The 20,329-nt window shown below is 44.1% G+C and overlaps 1 protein-coding gene across 2 annotated transcripts in view; it reads right to left on the bottom strand.

Annotated features, from left to right (window-relative positions):
- The window catches only part of LOC104325022 (growth hormone receptor), a 256,244-nt gene that overhangs the window by 193,369 nt on the left and 42,546 nt on the right, over positions 1 to 20,329 (bottom strand). The window contains exon 2 of one of the 2 annotated variants that reach the window (XM_069775195.1): positions 4,022 to 4,196. The exons of the other annotated variant lie outside the window; for it this stretch is intronic. The gene's annotated coding sequence lies outside the window, so the exon portion shown is untranslated. The remainder of the gene's footprint in view (positions 1 to 4,021; positions 4,197 to 20,329) is intronic. 2 annotated transcript variants of the gene reach the window in all.

The following is a 20,329-nucleotide window of genomic DNA, read 5'->3' as shown; positions in this document are numbered from 1 at the left end:
CAGGTAGTTGTAGAGAGCGATAAGGTCTCCCCTCAGCCTCCTTTTCTCTAAACTAAACAGCCCCAGTTCCCTCAGCTGCTCCTCATAAGACTTGTGCTCCAGGCCCCTCACCAGCTTTGTTGCCCTTCTCTGGACACGCTCCAGCACCTCAATGTCTTTCCTATAGTGAGGGGCCCAAAAATGAACACAGTACTCGAGGTGCAGCCTCACCAGTGCCGAATACAGGGGAACAATCACTTCCCTGCTCCTGCTGGCCACGCTATTTCTGATACAGGCCAGGATGCTGTTGGCCTTCTTGGCCACCTGGGCACACTGCTGGCTCATATTCAGACGGCTGTCAAACAGCACACCCAGGTCTTTCTCTGCCAGGCAGCTTTCCAGCCACTCTTCCCCAAGCCTGTAGTGCTGCATGGGGTTGTTGTGACCGAAGTGCAGGACCCGGCACTTGGCCTTGTTGAATCTCATACACTTGGCCTTGGCCCATCGATCCAGCCTGTCCAGATCTCTCTGTAGAGCCTTCCTGCCCTCGAGCAGATCAACCATCCCTCCCAGCTTGGTGTCATCTGCAAACTTGCTGAGGGTGCACTCAATCCCCTCATCCAAATCATTGATAAAGATATTAAACAGAACGGGTCCCAAAACTGAGCCCTGGGGAACACCACTTGTGACTGGCTGCCAACTGGATTTAACTCCATTCACCACAACCCTCTGGGCTTGGCCATCCAGCCAGTTTTTTACCCAGCGAAGAGTAGACTTATCCAAGCCATGAGACGCCAGCTTCTTAAGGAGTATGCCGTGAGAGACAGTGTCAAATGCCTCGCTGAAGTCAAGGTATACAACATCCACAGCCTTCCCCTCATCCACTAGGCGGGTCACCTGGTCATAGAAGGAGATCAGGTTGGTCAAGCAGGACCTGCCTTTCATGAACCCATGCTGACTGGGCCTGATCCCCTGCTTGTCCTGGACTTGCCATGTGAGTGCTCTCAAGACAAACCATTCCATAATCTTCCCCGTTACCGCGGTCAGGCTGACAGGCCTGTAGTTCCCTGGATCCTCCCTCTGACCCTTCTTGTAAATGGGTGTCCCAGTAGTCTGGGACCTCCCCTGTTGACCAGGATTGCTGATAAATGATGGAGAGTGGCTTGGCAAGCTCCTCTGCCAACTCCTTCAGTACTCTCAGATGGATCCCATCTGGTCCCATAGACTTATGAGTGTCCAGACGGCATAGCAGGTCATTAACTACTTCCTTCTGGATTAAGGGGGGGTATGTTCTGCTCTCTGTCCCTGTCTTCCAGCTCAGGGGGCTGAGTACCCTGAGGATGACTGGACTCACTATTAAAGACTGAGGCAAAGAAGGCATTAAGTACCTCAGCCTTTTCCTCATCTCTGGTTGCTACGTTCCCCTCTGCATCCAATAAAGGATAGATATTCTCCTTGGCGCTCTTTTTATTGTTAACATATTTGTAAAAACATTTTTTGTTGTCTTTTAAGACAGTGGCCAGATTGAGTTCTAGCTGAGCTTTTGCCTTTCTAATTTCCTCTCTGCATGACCTAACAAGATCCCTGTACTCTTCCTAAGTTGCCTGCCCTTTCTTCCAAAGATGGTAAACTCTCCTTTTCTCCTTGAGTCTTAGCAAAAGCTCCCTGTTCAGCCAGGCCGGTCGTCTTCCTCAGCGGTTCGTCTTGCGGCGCATGGGAATAGCCTGGTACTGAGCCTTTAAGACTTCCTTCTTGAAGAATGTCCAGCCTTCCTGGACCCCTTTGCCCTTCAGGACCATCCCCCAAGGGACTCTCTCAACCAGTGTCCTGAACAGGCTAAAGTTTGCACTCTGGAAGTCCATAGTGGTGGTTTTGCTGACCACCTTCCTTGCCTCACCAAGAATCGAAAATTCTATCATTTCATAGTCGCTAAGCCCAAGACGGCCTCCGACCACCACACCTCCCACCAGTCCTTCCCTGTTTGTAAACAGTAGGTCTAGCAAGGCTCCTGCCCTGGTTGGCTCACCCACCAGCTGTGTCAGGAAGTTATCTTCCACACATTCCAGGAACCTCCTAGACTGTTTGCTCTCTGCTGTGTTGTATTTCCAGCAGACGTCTGGAAAGTTCAAGTCCCCCACAAGAACAAGGGCACACGATTCTGAGACTACTGCCAGCTGCTTGTAGAATGATTCATCTGTCTCTTCAACCTGGTCGGGCGGTCTATAACAGACTCCCAGCACAATATCTGTCTTATAGGCTTTCCCTCTCATCCTCACCCATAAGCACTCCACCTTGTCATCAGAATCGTGTAGCTCTGTACAGTCAAAACATTCCCTACCATAGAGAGCCACCCCACCACCTCTTCTACCTTGCCTATCCTTTCTGAAGAGCTTGTAGCCATCCATTGCAGCACTCCAGTCATGGGAGTCGTCCCACCATGTTTCTGTGATGGTGACTAAGTCATAGCTGTCCTGCTGCACAATGGCTTCCAGCTCCTCCTGTTTATTGCCCATGCTGCGTGCATTGGCATAGATGCACTTGAGCTGGGCTACCGATTCCACCCCTAACATTGGCATGCTGCCCCCAGGCTCACCTCTGGTGCACCTAGTTTTAACCCTTACTCCCTTCAAACCTAGTTTAAAGCCCTCTCTATGAGCCCCGTCAACTCCTGAGCGAGAATCCATTTCCCCCTTTGAGATAGCTGGATTCCATCTGTTGCCAGCAAGCCCAATGCCATGTAAACCTCCCCATGATCAAAAAAACCCAATATTCCACCGATGGCACCAGCCTCTGAGCCACGTGTTAATCAGGTGTGTTTTCCTGTTCCTTTCAGTGTATTCCCCTGCCACTGAAGGGATTGAGGAAAACACTACCTGTGCTCCCGATCCTTCCACTAATCGCCCCAGTGCCCTGAAGTCCCTTTTGATTGCTTTTGGATTTCTCTCTGCAATCTCATCACTGCCAACCTGCACAACCAATAGTGGGTAATAATCAGAGGTCCAAACCAGACCAGGGAGCTTCCTAGTAATGTCTTTTACCCAGGCCCCAGGGAGGCAGTAGACTTCCCTGTGGGATGGGTCAGGTCTGCATATTGGGCCCTCTGTCCCCCTCAGAAGGGAATCGGCTATGACAATTACCCTCCTTTTTCTTTTTTCAGAGGCTGTCAAAATGCATGGGGCTGACTGACTCAACCTAGGCAGCCCCCTGGATAGGCCTTCATCTACATTCTGATCTTCATTGGCCTGGTCCTCAAGTTCCAGAGCCCCATACCTGTTGTGTAAGGGCAACTGGGAAGGTGAGGGAGACCGGGAGCGGATTTGCCTGCCTCCCCGAGCAGGGACCTGTATCCATTCCCCTCCATCTCTTAGGTCCCCTCCTGCCCGGTGGCAAGAGGGCAGGGGAACCTCTGCTTCTTGCGGAACCTCCATCTGCTGCCTCTGCCTCAGGGATGGTAGGGTGTGGGTCCACCAATCTATCTCCGTCTCACACTCCCTGATACTCCTCAACCTTTCCACTTCCTCCTTCAGCTCTGCCACCAGGCTGTAGCAGATCATCCACCTGGTCACACCGCACACAGGAGTTGTCCCTGCTGTCCTCCAGTACCAGTGACAGGCTCAGGCACTCCCTGCAGCCGGAGACCTGGACAGCTGCATGTTTGTTTGGGAGCTCCATCTGGGATGCCACATTTTTCCTAGCAATAGCTTTCACCCGAGTGGCAACCATAGCTGGGTCTCCTTCCGAGGCCGATGCCTACCGGTTGAGTAGCCTTCTCAAGCTGGGAAGGGGACTGCGCCCTTCCTGTACGAACTGCCGCGCCAACTGCCCCTCCACGCCCTTTCTGACACACCATGCCCTGTTTGCCTGTCGGTGCTCCTCAGGGCTATTTGAATCTCCCACGGTTGCCCCTGGTAATGCCCACACTGCGTCAGCCTCTCTCGCAAGAGCTGCTGGCTCTGGACAGGTGTGTCTGCTCTTCCTTGGGGTTCCCAGCTCTGGGAACCTCCTTGTCCGCCTCAATCTAGCGCTTAGCTGCCGAACTTACCGTTGCCACTGCTAGTCTCGTTGCCGACTGACTGCTGCTGACGGTTACACGGCGTTTAAATCTCCCGCAGTTGCCCCGGTAACGTCCACTCTGCGTCAGCCTCTCTCCTCGAGAGAGCTGCTGGCTCTGGATGGGTCTCTGCTCTTCCTTGGGGTATATAACACTCCAATTCTACCTGTCAAAAAGCCACATTCACAGGAATACAGATTAGTACAAGATCTAAGAGATATCAATCAAATAGTAGTGGATGTCCATCCAGTGGTACCTAATAACGACTATTATTGATTCTAATGTTTATTCTACAGTACTGGACTTGAAGGATGCTTTCTTCTGCATCCCTGTAGAAGAACAAAGTCAGAAACTGTTTGCTTTTGAATGGGAAAGTCCCTCGACAGGATGAAAGATGCAGTCATGCTGGACAATGCTTTCTCAAGGATTCAAGAATAGCCCCATGATTTTTAGCAACATACTTGCGAAAGAACTGGAGCAGTGGCAAGGTAAGGAAGCTAATTGTGTGGATTGTCCAGCTCATAGTTCACAAATGAGTTTCACCATGTCTAGTGCACACAGGTGACTCATGGGGGGTTACAAAAGTGACCCAGCCTTGGGTTGCCTTGAGGCCCTCTCTCTGCAGAGACGACTCAGGGGGAGCTTAGACAGCTTAGCCCTGGGTTGTCTGATAAACCCTAAAGTAAACAGGGCAGTGGCTGCACCATTCAAAGAACCAAAACCTGAACTGAGCCTTGAAATCCCTTAACAAATAGTGTGCCCTGAGTCTCAATCCAACCACTATTCAGTTGCTGAGGAAGCAAGGTAAAAAAACCCAAAACCTGGAGAGTTTCAGCTTCAGTTTCAAATGACAACCTTGTGTATTCAAACAATCAGAGATCAGCAAAGGAAAGATAAGGAGAAACTCCACTCAGATATACATAATCCATTTAGGCATATATCATAATCCACTCAGACGTAGTCATACACACCATTCCACAAGTCAAGGGATAAAAACCCTAAGATTCAGATTGGAAATGGGGGAGTCACTTCTCCAACTATACAGTTGGCTTGCGAAGGAAACCCTTCCCCCCTTGATCGGGACGCCAGTCGAGGTAACTTCCCTGGGATTGAGAGCCCTTACCTGGAGGGGTAAGTGAATATTGTTTATGCTTTAAGTTTGTAAACGCATGTCTGCTTGTGGTTGTCTGTGAATCGCTTGTGGTTGTAATAATGTACTACTCTTGCCTTAAAAAATTGCAATAGTGCATTCCTCCATTGTATCTGTAAAACCTGCAATAGTGGCATGTTAAGTCTGTAAGTGAAGCTCAAATAAATCATTTGCTTGAACCTTGCAGTTAAGTCTGTGAGTGAAGTTCAAGTTGTTTGCTTGAACCTTACAGTTAAGTCTTTTTCTGTCACACTAATGTTACCTTGTTACAGTACGTAGATGACATACTGCTGGGGGCAGACATGGCTGCTGGAAGAAGAGAGAGAGGCAATGTTGCTGCCAGTGAACACTTCTGCTCAGAAGGCTGAACTAATTGCATTAACCCGAGCTTTAGAGATTTCAGAAGGAAAGCAAGCCAACATTTATACTGACTCAAAGTATGCCTTTGGAATAATACATGCACATGGTGCAATTTCGAAAGAAAGGATTATTATCATCACAAGGAAATCTTATACAATATAGCAAAGAAATTTTGAGATTTTTCGAAGCAGTCAATAAACCAAAGGAAGTGACAGTAATACATTGCAGAGCACACCAATCTGGACAGACTGATATAATCAAAGGAAATTGAAAGGCCGATGAGACTGCAAAAAAAACTGCTTCACTTACAAAAATTGCAACCTTAGTTCCTGAAAGAGCTTTTAATGTTAATGTCCCTGAATATACAGAGAAAGAAGATAAATTGGCTGAATTTCTAAAATGTATTAAGACTCCTGAAAGATGGTGGAAAACTTCAGATGGACAATGTATAGTTACCCCTCAAATAATGAGGGAACTTATGAAAAGAACACATGATACCACTCACATGGGAGCTGAGGCCCTGGTAGAAATAGTGAGAACATATGCAATAGGCATTAACATGCTAAAAATTGCTAAAGGTATTACACAAGGTTGTGAAATCTGTTTGAAGAATAATCCCAAAATTCAAAAAAAGACCCTTACCAGGAGAGGTAAGAAGAGGTTTTATACTTCGGAATTACTGGCAAATTGATTTCTCTGAATTACCAAAGTGTAAAGGATATAAATATTTATTAGTAATTGTTGATACCTTTTCAGGTTGGCCAGAAGCTTTCCCATGTCGCACCAACAAAGCCAGGGAGGTACTAAAAGTGCTTTTGAAAGAAATAATACCTAGGTTTGGAGTTCTCAAAGGACTTTCTTCAGATAGGGGACCCCATTTTGTAGCAGAAATCATACAGGAAATTTCTGAATTCTTACAGATAAAATGGGATCTACACACTCCATGGAGACCACAGTCTAGTGGGAAAGTAGAAAGAATGAATCAAACAATTAAACAACAAATTAGGAAATTATGTCAGGAAATTCAGATGAAATGTATTGAAGTCTTGCCTCTGGCATTACTTTAGAATCAGAATAACACCTAGGACAAAAGAGAAGATTAGTCTATTTGAAATATTATATGGAAGGCCTTATGTTACAAATTTGACAGGAAAAGATAGTCAGATGCACCTGAAAGGAGAACAGATCTTGGGGGATTAATATCTTTGGGCAAAGTCATTAATTCTCTCCATAGATACATCCTGGTTAAAGCTCCTGTGCCTTTGGATTCACCAGTACACCCCTTCAAGCCGGGAGACTCGGTATATCTGTGGATGTGGAAAGACGAACCACTCGCGGAGAAGTGGAGAGGACCCTATCAAGCGCTACTGACTACAAACACTGCAGTGAAGCTCCAGGGAGTTGAATCCTGAATTCACTCTACAAGGCTAAAGAAGATACCATCCCCCTTGTGGACTTCCACATCAGAAGAACCTTTAAAATTGAAACTAAAGAAAACCCAATATTAAGTTACAGTATAGTATTCTTGCAGAAACAATAATGAAGTTGCTATTTGTAATAAATATTTTGATAATTTGGGTAAAGAGTAATAATCCATTATATAAACCAGGAATTTACAAAGGCATGGTGTGAGACTTAAGATGGGTATTAAATACCATCATAAGTCTCAAAGGGGGAAAAATTGATGTCAGATACAGAAAATCCTGTGGTAGATTAGAAAGTCCTGTTTTAAATTAAGTTAGTTAGACAAGATCATTCTGATCTCTTCTATTCTTCCTGTTTAATGGTGCCTCACCTGGAGCACCCCTTCTGATCCTTTCTATTCTTCCTGACTGATGGTGCAACCCTCTTGGCAGGAAAATGAACCACTGACCCAATACAGAGCGACTTAGCGGTCAAAGTGAGGAGGGGATACCTCCCCAAACGACCACCAAAGACCACCCGAGACCCCCGCGCATGCAGAGAAGGCATCTGATGTGTCATGGTTATGTAATCTTATGCATATGCATCAGGTAGTTTGAATATGTACTAAGTAGGAGTAGTTTAATAAATTAGATGCAATTGTTACTGTATAAAAGGGGCACACCTGATGAATCTGGTGTGCTTGATTTCTGGGAAGTCCACCTAGCACCCTGCACAGAATAAAGCAATATCTCTCCTGAGTGTGTGACGAATCCACTTTTAGGACAACATGATCAGAAAGTAACTCCCGAAACACACAAAGTATGTTTAGAGAGGAGACATTGCTTTATTCTGCGCAGGGTGCAAGGTGGAAGATTTCCACAAATCGAACACTCCTACTGAGGTTTTCAGTCCATACTTATACACTACAGTTAAAACACCACGCCTATCTAATACATATGTCCTGCCTAACTATTGCATATTCATTATGCTGAGCAAGCATGACGTGTTGTTCTCTTGAGCAATCATCCCAGAGTGTTCTACACCTGCGCGGGCGTCTCCGGTGGTCTTCGGTGGTCGTTTGGGGAAGAATACCCCTACTCCTTTTGTCTTTTCATGGTCATTCGTCACCTGAGGACACCAGGGTCTTTGTTTCTCTTGCCAACCCCTCCTTCCTCAATGCCCAAGGAGGATGTATGTCCTTAATTAGCAAGTCTGTGACTCTGAAATGTCCGTTATCTGGTGCCTTGACTATTATCCAAACACTCCTTAAGCATTCTCTATTGTAAGCAGAATCTTAAACTAGATAAGCTTTATCTTGAGTACACATAATCTGAACAGTCCTTGAATAGTGTAATCGACAGGGAACCAAATTGTTCCCTGACATTGTGTAATTCGTGTTGAATTAAAAGAAGACAATAAGGCTTACATACCAATCGGGAAGGGGGAAGAGACATATTGAGATTTAGCAGATGCCTTGTGTAAATAACAAGGCTTGCTTAAATGGTGCGTAAAGGTCACAGGAAAAGAGCAACGGCTATAACTTACTAGATAAGGAGGGAAAAGACAACGGCTATAATTTACCAAATAAGGGGATTAACTCTGCCAAGACTGCACTTCTCCACATCAAAAGACATTCTACATCAAAAAACACTCACCCTTGAGAAGATCGACCGAATCTGCCTAGTAACAAACCTACACGAGTGAAGAAAGAGGAAGCAGGACAAGGCGGAGACTTACAAGAAAGGGGTGCATGAACTGTATATAAGAAATGTAACTATAACATAAAGTTGCGAGCCGTTGGTAGAGCACGGACTCCCCGGCCGCCCAGCGCTGCTTGCTTGCTATTCTCAATAAATATATTGTTATATAAAAAATTGGCTCTGTCGGTATATAACAATAGGAAGCATATCACACTTCTCATGTCTTAGTTTTTTTTCTTTAAGCTATCACCGCCTTCTTATTTGTTAATCAGTCTTTTGAAGGCTTGAGGCAACAAGCCCTACAACAAGGCTGGCAGCATCTGGTATGTGGGGCTGTTAAAAAGCAGCTTTGTGCCTGACCAAAACCAACCTGGCTGTGGGCTGCTGCCAAAAGTAGCTGACTGGCCCTTCCTGATGATAAGGCAGCCCACTGCCTTGGGCTCCCAACTTCTGCTATCAGGCAGTTGTGGGACAAGTTGTATCAGCTTAATGATTTGGATGAAAGTAGTCTTTGTTGCTCTTGCCTTTTTACTCAGTTATAGATTAATTTGTTGATCCAAATGTAAATTGCTTCACCTGATATTTGCACGATGATTTGTGCTGACACTGGCAAAGAGTGGGAACTAGGAACTCACATGGGAGAGAGGATGCAACCCCCTTTCTCAGAGCAGGAAGACTTGGCTCAGCTTGATCCAAGCATGAAACTGCTCCCAACCAGGGAAGCCGCTCAGGCACTCTATAGGACAGCATAGATTACAGCCCCTGTGGCAGAGAAAAGAGAGTCTCCCAAATGAATGAATCTTACATAAAATATATTTGCGTTTAATTTCTGGCCACAGCCTTCAGATGTATTTCACATTTGAATCTATCCTAAGCAGACTGTGTATTGACATACTCCACAAAGCTGTGTCACTCTTAAGCATGGTGACTCTGAAGATTTAACTTCAGATTCAGGAACTGCAGCTCTTTTAAGAAATAATAGGCTGCTTATACTCCAGCAAACTGTCAGGGTAGTCAAGTTGTCAATTGACAGTCAAGAGAGAATAAAATCCCATGAAGCAAAAGGAATGCCAGCTGATAAACTCTGTTTTTCACTGATGCAGTTTCTATTTACCATTGTGTCCTGGTTTCAGCTGGGATAGAGTTAGCTGTCTTCCTAGTAGCTGGTACAGTGCTATGTTTTGAGTTCAGTATGTGAAGAATGTTGATAACACTGATGTTTTCAGTTGTTGCTCAGTAGTGTTTAGACTAAAGCCAAGGATTTTTCAGCTTCTCATGCCCAGCCAGCGAGAAAGCTGGAGGGGCACAAGAAGTTGGCACAGGACACAACGAGGGCACCTGACCCAAAGTGGCCAACAGGGTATTCCATACCATGTGACGTCCCATCTAGTATAGGAACTGGGAAGTGGGGGTGGGGAATCGCCTCTCGGGGACTAGCTGGGTGTTGGTCGGCGGGTGGTGAGCAATTGCCCTGTGCATCATTTGTACATTCCAATCCTTTTATTACTACTGTTGTCATTTTATTAGTGTTATCATTATCATTATTAGTCTCTTCTTTTCTGTTCTATTAAACCGTTCTTATCTCAACCCACGTTTTACTTCTTTTTCCCGATTTTCTCCCCCATCCCACTGGATGGGGGGGAGTGAGCAAGCAGCTGTGTGGTGCTTAGTTGCTGGCTGGGGTTAAACCACGACACACCGGCTTCAGGAGAGTTATTGTAGCTCACTGGTAGCATATTTCAAGGGTCAGAACTATAAATCTGCTTCTGTGTACATGTGCATTTATGAATTTGTGTGTATAAAATCTGGTATGCAAACACTACATTTTCCTTTAATAAAACATGCTGCAGTATATAGAATACCCGCAGGGAAAAATCACACACACAAATGCTCTGAAAATAACCAAATATGCTTGATGACTACTTTCCACCTTAATGAGTGTAACAGTCTCATTCCTTCAGGACAAAGTGGTTACTGATAATAAGAGACAGAAGCAAGTTACTCCTTCGGAAAGGAACAAGTTAATATGTCCACACATATATTTCTCACAATAGTTTTCCACCTCACAGAACTCAGAATATTTTATTTTAGCCTAGTTATGGAGGCATTTCAGCTGTATGTTTAAAAAAAAAAAAATAAAATCTATTTTCCTGTCTACAAAACACCCAAGAACATGCCAGAAAGTAATTAGGAATGACAAGCATATAATGACACATGAGCTGCAAGTATTCAGTTTTTAGTCTGGAAAATAAAACACTTAACAACAGATATGGAATGCTTTTGCTCCAGCTCTTTTATGCATAGCTGGCATGACTAATTTGAAAAATAAGAGAACACGTGCCAATCTACTTTTTAGGCAGAGTTCAGACAACAGAGAAATTCAGAGGAAAGAAGATCAGACTAACCACATCAGGTGCCTACATTAACTTTGCAGAGAAAGAACCAGCATATCAGAGGGCCCACAGGTAATTCTATACAAAGAGTCTGGTTTGCACTTGGGGCCTGCCAGATTCACATTTTTGCTAAAGAGAGAGCTTTTAGCCATTTTGAGATTGATGAAGAAGTGCTTGTTTCCTGCAGATAGGTCATCATGTGGCAGAGACGTGAGTTAGAATTTAAGATTATCTAAGAGGGTACCTACTGGCATCATTTGGTTAAGTTTTTCTGGATTTATGAAAATAACTTTTAAATAAATTTGACACCACAATCTGAATTTTCTGAAAGTATGCTGAATTTTGAGCAAATGCCTAGATTTCTAGTACAGCATGTAAAACTTCAAAATAAGCAGATTTGTTAGTGAGCAACAGGACACGCCTATTGACACCTTGACTAGAAACTCTCCCTTAAATCTTACCAGAAGCAGAGTTCCTCAGGCTCAGCTTGCTGATGAACAATGCAGGAAAGTTTTATGATGGAAAAAAAAACCAAAAAGTTCTTTTTATCATACAACTTGGCAGCAATAGGTTATCCAATACATATCTGTCCCAAACAATACTGGCAGTGTATTTCAATTGCTTAGCAAAGTAGCTGTGAAGGATATTGTTGTCCTGTGCCTCACAAGACAGCTTGCTGCCAACTGGGTCATACAATAATCAACAAACCAGACTCCAGAAAGGATGCTAGATTCCTCCCAGCAGCAGCTACCATTGAAGCAATTTAATACATTTAGGCAGTATAGCGCTGGATTTTTCACTTCTTTATTAACGAACTGCTCAGGGGGGTCTGATTAGTAGTAAGATAACTTTAATGGCCTGACTTCATACTCTGCCACTGATACCGAAAAGCCGGTCGAAGAAACTCTCTAAGACTCATTTTGGAGTTTTAGAAAGCAGGGATTCTTTATTGCAGCGCTGGATGCACAGAGGATAGTTCCACCTAGCGTGCATGCCACAGCTTTAGCACTAACAGGTTATATAGAATAACTAATTGCATATTAATCAGATTAGTATACATATACATAAAAATAATTACAACTGATTATCATAGTACTGCCTACATCCGATCATGCGCAATGAAGGATCCATTTGAGTTGAAGGGCTGCTTTTACAACCACCAACCCATTTGAAGTTCTTGCTGGCTGTCCTTGAAGTCTTTGTTCTTGTCCTTGTTCTTTGATCTTGAAGCTTAATGCAGTTTCAATCCCATGTGGTCAGTTTCAACATTGTTCTCCTCTAGCGTACAGGAACATCTAGTCATAAGAGCCAAGAACTGCCAAACTTATGAGGAACTACCTCTACTAGTTAATTGCTTGGCTACACTTTTGTCTATTGTTTCAATCATAGTGTTAGTATAAGATTTCTAATAATTATTTACCAAATCTCACTTTTACAGTCACCTAGCAGCAAACCAGTTTCCATGGCTGGTACAAAATATTAAAACCATCAAAATATTTGGACGTGCCATACAGAATGTATGGAAATATGCTATCACCACGAATCTTTAATTCATGTAAACCTTTCAGCTCATGCTACTGCCAAAGAGAACAGCTTGAAGAAAAGGAATAGTCTGGTTTTAGATTCTCTGGAATCTTGGGTTGGATATGTTATCCTTGAAATAGAAGCAGCACCTGGCTTATTATTAATTCCAAGACTGCATAAAAACTAAGAGCACAACACATTCAAAACAACACCCAAACACTCACCAAGTATTCCCCTGTTCTAAAGAAAAAAACCAAAAACTGGCTGAGGTCTTTTTGAGCTCACTGCAGAGCCTCCTATGCAGTCACATCTGGGAATATGGCCCTGTTCCTAGCCATAAGCTGCATATCTCTTCCAGGAGCAACTGCTTGAGAAATGCAGACCAAATCTTTCACTCCAATCTTACAATCTATGCTACAATCCCTTTTACACAGCTACATTGAACTCCCAAATAAAAGATGCTGTATGCATTCCCAGAGTTAACAGGATAGATGAGAAACACTTTCCTCATAAATATCATTTCTACCTGCTTGCTTGTCCTTCAAACCATAGGGTAGTCCACAGAGTATTAATAAACCCCTACAACAACTGGACTGATAACTGACTTTGAGTAATTTCAGAAAACTAATTTCCCCAGTGGTGACTGCTGTTCTCTCTCATTCAGCATCAGCATCTGGCAACAAGTGATTCCACTGAGTAATCTTGGCAAAACTTGGAGAGATTGTTTTGAATTTCCTTTACAACTTCTCAATGCCTGACTGTATTAATAACTGAAGATGAAACAACACTGTTGTGGGTCTTCCTAATCCCATGATAATTATTTCTAATGGCCCACATGGCATATCTTTAAGTTTTCAACATTTTCTTAAATTCATTACAAATAAAAGACTGTTCTACACAGTGACTTGCTGGTAATAAAGGGAAGAGCAGACAACATTTAACATCCATGGATAGGTCTTTGAGCCAAACAATGGCCAGAAATACTAACACTACATAAAATACATCCAAAGTTTGTAATGCTATCTGCAGAAAGTTCCCTATCTGTAGTCCAGTAAGGTCCCGTGTCACTCTTCAGAAAGGAGTTACCAGGATGGTTTTGAAAGCATCATCCCTCACCCACCGGATACACATGGGTCTATGAAGAAAAAGTCGGGAGAATATGAGCAGTTCTGTTTGGTTTTGCTGTTTTGAATGACAAAACAACATAATAAATGGCATTAGTCCTTTTCTGTACTGAAGTGCTCTGCTAAGACAAAGACAAAGGAATGAAGGGTAAGAACAATATGGGTCAAAAGACAAGGCCCAAAGCCAGAGCTGCCAAGAAGCAACTATTTATAATGTAGAACATCCAAAAAGGTCCGTGCTGTTCACTTACATACCCTCCATCCTTGATCTACTGTGTTAGAATTACTGTCTATTCTTCACTTCTTAGTCCCTTAATGCATCCCAGAAAGCTTATGCAAGGTAAAGAATCAATGCTAGCCTGTTCACTGTACTTTTGGTGCTTTTTTGTTGTCGCTTTTCAAATGTCTGAATTCCTCCATTATTGTTTGTGTGATTATAGCACCTACAAATCATTGCCAGCCACCTGCACTACAAACTGCACAAACAGAACAAAATGCAGATTAACATTCATCTTACCCCAGAAGATGCCTTATTTCTGTCCAGTAATTGCCATACCGAATACGGTTCCTTGTTCAGGCTTCCTTCTATTCTCTATTAGCAAGTTTCCACCTCCACCAGCTTCTACAGCTCTACTCTCTTAAGGTCACTTAACACATGGGCTTTATCATCAGCTGCTTTTCCTGTACTGGTGTCCCATCCCACTCGGTGAGCTCGGGGGAGGTGATCTTTTAGATAGTCCGTTGCCGCACACAGGAGTCACGACAATGACTCAGGAGGGACAGGGAAAATTTCAACACCCCATTTCACTTGGCGAATCCCAGGGCAGGAGTCACGACAATGGCTCCTAAATGCTCGAAATATGTTTTCTTTAACGTTGACTTATAACACAAGTGTGGCTAAATTTGGCATAGCAGATATTTCGAATAAAAAACTTGACACCTAACAGCCATAGCAAAATATTCCTAACAACAAGGTAGGAGGAAGAGATAAGAGAGAGAGACAAGAAAGAGAAAAAAGGAGAGGTAAGTATCACCACCCTTGGATCCAAAAAAGAAAGAATCTCCATAGTAGCTGTCTAGATTCTTCAGGCGGCGGGCATGCGCCTGGGGGTTGGTCTCCCCCCATTTTATACCCTCGTCAGAGAGCCCTTCCCACATGGCTTGTGGGGTTTTCTTGAAAGTTCTTGAGGAGGGAGTGGGGGGGGGGTCGCTGATGCCCCATTATCCCATTTAACTTGTTTACACAACTGCCGTGGTAAGGGCCCGTGGCAAAACTCCGAACCTGTGACAAAATGTCCAAAGCGCAACTGCTAGAAAACTTCCCAGAAACAGTTCACTACCCCACCTCTGCAGGGCACGTCCTATTTCAGCTGCTTGCGGCTACCTGCTTGGTTGTTTGAGACAAAATGTTTGCCAGTCTCTCACAGTCTCTAGGCCTCTCACAACTGGTATCACAGGAAACAAATTGCTGAATTCATATACATTAGCACAAACTCAGAGAGACTTCAATTTCTGCTCAGCAACCCAGAGAGAGGGGCCAGGGAGGAACGGGGGATGGCACACAGGCAGCTCTGCTCATACACTGCTGAATGGGCAATTGAAGCCCTGGCTGCCGTCTCCTTTGGCACAGCACAGCACAGCGATTTCCCAGAGCTGGCTTTAATCTACGTTGTCTGGAAGTGCTCCACAAGTCACAGCTTGTGAACAACGGTGTAGGGTTCAATTATATGGAACTTAGTTACTGGGCCTGAAAGTAGCTCATGGTCGCAAGAGCATTCCAGACGCCTTTAGAAGGCCTTGAAAAGAATAAACAAGAAGACAGAAAAAGAAAGAACCCAATTAGAAAAACACAGGTGTACATTCCACAATAAAGGGAACTTGGCACAAACAACCTCAATTTGGCAGTTTATCTTGACCAATTAGACTGAGACAAGTTTCACATGCTCTAGTTAATATAGCCAATTATGTCCTATGTTTATGCGCGTGTACAGAGTGAGTATAACCAACTATATCTTATGTTTATACACGTGTACAGTGTCGATATAACCAATCACATTTTATGCTTGTGCGCGTGGACACCAAATGCTTGCATGCAGCAGCCAATCAAAGCTTCTAAACAACTTAGAGAATTGTATAAGAATGATCAGCTAGGCTCAATAAACTGGCGACTTTGATCATCATATTGGTGTCCTGTCATCCGTCCCCGCGTGGAATTTCTCTACATCTGGCGACCTCCAACGTGATCCGGTAAGGAACAAGAGGGGAACGCTAACGACTGAAAAGGCGGGGGAGATTGCCGCGGATGCCGGTGGGCTTAGAAGACAAGCGCCGGGCTGCTCGAGAGAGGCAGGAATCGTAAGCTTAGGTGATAAAAGGCGGCATGGGTATCGCAGCATCTGCGAAGGAAAAGGCAGCCGTAAAGACATTTATGAGGCTGGTTGAAAAAACAGAGACGGATATTAAAAAGGAATCGCCCGTAAAGGAGGTGAGCGGTCGGGGAAGGAGATGGGGTCTGCGCTTTCCAAGAAGAAGAAGCGGTAGTTAAGCTCCCCCAACATATACTCTCAGAGAGAGGCAAAAAATATGATAAAGTTTGTTTAAAGCGGCTTCTACAATGGAGCAAGGACAGAAACCTTTTAATTAGTGTGGGTACAGCTTTTGAGCTTAGTACCTGGGAAGCTATCAGAACCTCCCTATGGGATGAAATTAGTGATGGGTCTAAAGAAGTTAAAGGTCTTGCAACTTTATGGAAATTGATTAAGACAACTCTGCAAGAAATGAAAGCAGATCGTAAAGCGGCTGCGGCTGCTTTTGCTGCTCTCTCTCCAACCACAAGCGAAAGGGAAAAGTGGGGAGAAAAATATAATGCAGTGAGAGAGACTTTTTGGAGCTTGTCCGCCTGCTCCTGTGCCCTTGACTTCTGCTCCACTCCCTGGGACTGCCGATATTAATCAGCCATCTGACAGTTCCCAAGCCTCCCTAACCGTACGCTTAAAGGAAACCCTACAGAATCAGGGAGTGAGTAAAAATCTGCCTACGAGAAAACAGCCCCCAGATACCACCATTCAACAGGAACAAATTATACCTAGCATATACCCTGATTCAAATAATGCAAACGAGGATTTGGCTACTATAATACAAGAACAAGAGAAAGCTAAAATACATGCTGAAGCTCACGCTGCAGTGTTCGCGGTAGCATTACGACCGATGGTGCAACAGGGAAAAGGAGACTGCAGCCCACACAAAGGCCCTTTAACATGTTATCGGTGTGGTCAACCGGGGCATTTGAAACGTACATGCCCTCAACGCATAGCAACACAGCCTCGATCTATGCCAGCACCAACTAACAGCAGTCAGTCAAACTTTTCTGGGGTCTGTAACAAGTGCGACAAGTTCGGACACAAAGCCAGCGACTGTCGATCAAGGTTTAAAAAAGACGGAATGCCGTTAACACTCAACAATCAGGGAAACGGAATGATGAGCGCCAGGATGAGGGGCGCCAAGATATCAAGTGCCTCTCAAACAGGGGTGACAGCATGCTCGGCTGTCTTTCAAGACTCAGGGCAGCCACAAAAGGAAGTGCAGGAGTTGACCTGGCCGTAGCCGCTGACACAACAATAACTGATGATGAAGTTCATGTTGTTCCATCGAATGCTACCGGGCCTTCGGGTCTTGGACTAAGTGCATTGCTTTTAGGACGCTCTTCTCTTTCTAAACAAGGAATATTTGTTTTACCTGGAGTTATCGATGCTGATTTCACGGGAAACATTTCAATCGTGGTGAAAGTATTTGCTCCTCCTGTAACAATTATGGCTGGAACCCGGATTGCTCAACTGGTACCCTTCAAGGCTAGCGTTCCCTGTGTAGGAAACATTGAACGAAGGGACGGAGGATTCGGATCTACTAACACACCATTAGTGGCCTTCACAGAAATAATTGGATCTTCCAAACCCGTTCGTCATTTTAATTTATATGGACCTTCGGGAAAATCTCTACTCCATAAATGTACGCTCCTTGACACAGGGTCTGATGTGACCATAATTCCAAAGGAAGAATGGTCCAGGGATTGGGAATTACAAAATATCGACACTGTGGTAACCGGTATTGCAGGCCAGAAATCCACACAAATCAGCGTGAATTTTATAACAGCTGAAGACTGTGAAGACAAAAGGACAGCACATGTAAGGCCTTATGTTTTAAATACTACTGTATGGCTTTTAGGTCGGGACGCTCTAGCGCAATGGGGAGTTAGATTGTCCACGCATTTTTAGCAGCGGCCATTGACAAGCGACCAACCCTGAGACTAAAATGGCTAACGGACAGCCCCGTTTGGGTTGATCAATGGCCGCTTCCAACAGAAAAGGTCGCTGCTTTGGAGCAACTCATGGCTGAACAAGTGGAAGCAGGGCATTTGGTTCCTTCTACAAGCCCATGGAACACTCCTGTATTTGCCATTTTGAAAAAGTCTGGAAAATGGCGTTTACTGCAAGATCTGCGTGCAGTGAATAAAGTAATGCAAGATATGGGATCCTTACAGCCTGGTATTCCAACCCCTACTATGCTTCCCAGAGACTGGCCTTTGATTGTTGTTGACCTTAAAGACTGTTTCTTTACAATTCCTTTGCATCCAGATGACTGTGAGAAATTTGCTTTTACCGTTCCAACAATAAATCAACATGCGCCGGCTAAAAGGTATCACTGGGTTGTTTTACCACAAGGCATGAAAAATTCACCGACTATATGTCAATGGTTTGTTGACATCGCTCTCGAACCATTTCACAAAAAATGGAAAGAGGCTCTGATTTATCATTACATGGACGACTTGCTGGTCTGTGCACAACAACTTTCACATGAACAGGTATTATTTGACCTCAAATTATACCTTGGGGCGTATGGCTTAGTCATAGCACCAGAAAAAGGTCAGCTAACGGCACCCTGGAAATATCTGGGTTTGCAAGTTGCGGAAGCCTCTTTTTGTCCACAAAAGCTGTCGCTACACAAATACATACGAAATATACATGATGTACAAAAACTTGTCAGAGACCTACAGTGGATTCGGCCTTATTGTGGTATTACAAATACAGACTTACAGCCGCTGCTGGATTTATTGCGGGGCAGCGATAGCTTAACTTCTACAAGACAACTAAGTGCATCGGGGCGGCAAGCCTTGGCAGCAATTGAGCAGAAAATCACATCATCCATGTCTGGCAGATACGTTCCTGATTTGTCCATAAATTTATATGTATATAACTCAGATAAGGAAGTTGCGGGAATTTTGGGTCAGTGGGATGAGCGACAGGAACAAAACCCATTGATAATAATAGAATGGATATTCTTGCCTGCTAGAATGTCAGAAACGGTAGTCACTAGAATTGAAGCCCTGGGAATGTGCATTCAAAAGGCAGGGGCAAGGGCGACACAAATTTCAGGGAAGCAAATGGACAAAATTATTTTGCCTATGTCGCTTGATATTGTGAATAATGCCATGATGAAAAATGACTGCCTTGCAGTAGCTCTGATGGGTTTTAAGGGGGAAGTGGATAATCACTATCCCCCTCACCCATTGTTTAAAACAATGTTGACAATGGAACCACGCTCTATTTGCAGGGAAAGCCCACTGGAAGCAATTACCGTTTTTACTGATGCTAGCAGCAGAACAGGTAAAGCGGGATTTGTATATCTTCAGGATGGATCCTGGAAATCTGAAGTCGTTCTGTCAGAGGGGTCAGTACAGGTGCTTGAGCTATTAGCCGTATGCTCTGTTTTCAAAAAATGGGATAAAACACCTGTCAACATTGTTTCGGATTCTCAATATGTCGTTGGGGTAGTCAAACGTATGCATAGATCCTTGCTAAAAACTGTAAGTAATAAGCAGCTGTTTATGGCACTTTTGAAATTATGGACGTTATTAGAAAAACAAACAGACTTATTTTTTATCGATCATATTCGTAGCCATACAACATTGCCGGGATTTATTGTGGAAGGTAATGCGCGCGCGGATCGACTGGTAGTAGCCAATGCAAACATCGGTTTTAATACACCCAAACCTGACTTGTTTGGACAAGCACTGCTATCCCATAAATTTTATCATCAGTCAGCAAAAGCGCTGAGTAAGCAATTTGATCTCCCATTGCAGCAAGCCAGAACTATTATTGCTGCTTGCCCTGACTGTGCGAACATTCCAAACTTACAGTCACAAGGGGTAAACCCCCGGGGACTATCAGCATTGCAAATTTGGCAAACAGATGTTACGGAGTATCCCAGTTTTGGGAAATATAAACACGTTCATGTATCTATTGACACATATTCGAACCTTATGTGGGCTACTGTTCATGTATCAACTAATGCCAGATCCGTAATTAAGCACCTTTTGGCAGCATTTGCTGCCATGGGAGTGCCAACAGAAATTAAAACAGACAATGGCCCGGGATATTGTGCACAGTCATTAGAAACATTTTTACAGCTATGGGGGGTAACTCATAATTTTGGCGTACCCCATAATTCTACTGGTCAAGCTATCGTTGAATGTGCACATCGGACCTTAAAGGATCGTTTAAACATTTTAAAAATGGGGGAAGACATGCAGCATTGTACCCCCCAAGAGTTAATAAGCAAAGCACTATATGTTTTGAATTGGCTACAGC

The sequence above is a fragment of the Haliaeetus albicilla genome, chromosome W, assembly GCF_947461875.1.
Source record: "Haliaeetus albicilla chromosome W, bHalAlb1.1, whole genome shotgun sequence".
Classification (NCBI taxonomy): Eukaryota; Metazoa; Chordata; class Aves; order Accipitriformes; family Accipitridae; genus Haliaeetus; species Haliaeetus albicilla.
Note: the sequence above shows the minus strand (reverse complement) of the source record. Positions and strands in the feature narration are given on the sequence as shown.